This window comes from Pundamilia nyererei, unplaced genomic scaffold (assembly GCF_000239375.1).
Source record: "Pundamilia nyererei isolate P.nyererei 1_Seehausen unplaced genomic scaffold, PunNye1.0 scaffold00527, whole genome shotgun sequence".
Classification (NCBI taxonomy): Eukaryota; Metazoa; Chordata; class Actinopteri; order Cichliformes; family Cichlidae; genus Pundamilia; species Pundamilia nyererei.
In genome coordinates, this window is record NW_005187928.1 from 33449 (window position 1) to 35650 (window position 2202).

A 2202-nucleotide genomic window follows, 5' to 3' on the forward strand; every position below is an offset into this window, starting at 1 on the left:
TGTTCCTCTCTCCTGCATGCAAATGCATTCATTTTTAATTTTATTTTGTTGTCCTTTTTCTTCATTTCACGTATTTATTTTTGCTGGTTTTTTTGTTTTCTCTGTGATCCGTCTGTTTTATTATTTTCTTGTACAGATACAGTCAGAATTACAACAATCGGCATGATAACAACAAGCTGAAATTTAAATAATATTACCAAAGAAGTGAAATCTCCAAACTGAATCTAACTCATTTTGAAATGTAATCTGGTTTCTTTTGTTTTGTTGTCCCGCTGACTGTTCAAGGTTTGTTTTTTTACATGATGCTATAAAAACACCCATCTTCACTCTGACCACGCCTCTCTACAGGTGGATGCTGGATGTCATTAAAGGTGAAGATGACAGCTCAGTAGTGGCAAGTTACATCTCTAAGGCTACGTTCACACTGCAGGTCTTAATGCTCAATTCCGATTTTTTGATCAAATCCGATTTTTTTGTCTGCTCGTTCACACTACAAATAAAATGCGACAGCAAACGCGCTCTAGTGTGAACGCTCAAAGCGGCCCGCATGCGCAAAAGAAGACGTCACACACAACGCGCTCTGTTTAGACCCAGAGCAACAGTATTGTTTGACTGATGGCCCTTAATATAAAGACTTCGGACTTCACGTTTCCCAATTTTTGCTTTAAGTTATTTTGTTATTTATACAATAATGTAAATAATCTAATAATGATCCTTATTGCTGTTTAAGAGAGGAGCGGTGCGTCAAAGGATAGCTGCAGATTTCTGTCAGAATCTGCAGATTATACAGTACAAATAAAATGTTTACGTTGTCTTCCCAACAGTTTCACTGACATCTACACTGGATGGCCAGGAAGCGTTCGCGATGTCTTCTCGGGCGCTGATAATTGGCTTCAGTCTTGTGTCGGTGACGTAAAAGACGGATTTAATGCGACTTGACCGTTCAAACAGCAGTCGCTTTCTGAAACATCGGATATGTATCGGATTCAGCATCACATACGAAAGTGACCCAGATCGGATTTGAAAATATCGGATTTGCGCCGTTCACACTGTCACACCAGGATCGGATATGGGTCGCATGGGTCAAAAAAATCGGATTTGATGCGCTTTCGCCTGCAGTGTGAACGTAGCCTAACAGCAACAAGACGATCCTTCATTAGAGACAGAAACTTTCACCTGACACCTGAGAGATTACAAGGGCTGTGTCCCTGAGAACGCACGCTTGAAGTACACATTTTGAGTGCGGTTACGTCACCGCCACGCGATCCCAATTCGAAGTGCGCTTCAAATGCATGCTCCAAATGCGCCGTCGATTTCCCCAAATATCAAGCGTGGTCCGGTGCACGCTTCGTGGTCCCATATATCCCACAATTCATAGCGCGGCGGTGGGTGTGGAAATTTTGCCGCAAAATACGGCAGAAGGGAGCGGCCGAAGAGGTTTTTTTATTTTCCCCCCCAAACTTTATTGAAATCATAAAGCGAACAGTCAGTCATTCCAGTTCAGCTTGTACAGTAGACATACAAGGCAAATAAGAGTAACAACATACAGTACAATGAAATAAGAAGGATAAATAAATAAAGGATAAAAAAGAAAAAAGGGGGAATGTGACAGACTTCATAACAACTTTGTACTTGAAAGTTGTGACAGCTCATTCGTTGAACATTTCTGAATGAATTTCAATCAATGATAAACCTTTTTTATTGGAAGTTAATTTAAGAGAGTTTAAGTAATATTCAATTTCAATCAAAAACAAATTAAATGATGGGGTTGGGGGTTTTGAAATTTACATTTAGTATACACGTAGTGCGCGTACTTCAAGCGTGCAGACCCTGAATTGGGACACACCCAGGGAGTCTGATAAAGGCATATCCACCCTGAGCCTAACTTCACCTTTGACCCCACAGGTGTATTTTGCTTTCCCGGGACTGTAAATCTGTGTCTGAGGTGTCTTTGGCTAGGTCTGAATATCTGAAGTAGCTTTTCAGATTCACAAACTGTGAAGTTCTTATTCATCTAAGAATAAAACATCAAAAACTGCTCCTTGTGCTAGCTACAGCTAGCTGTTTATTTTCCAGACCTCCCGTTTACATTCCTGGGCGCCCCCTGTGGGTAGCTTCTTTAATAGCGACTATCATTACACAAACCCCTGCTGGTTCTTTTGTTGTGTCTCTTTGTATAACAGGCACGTGCAGAGGGGGGGG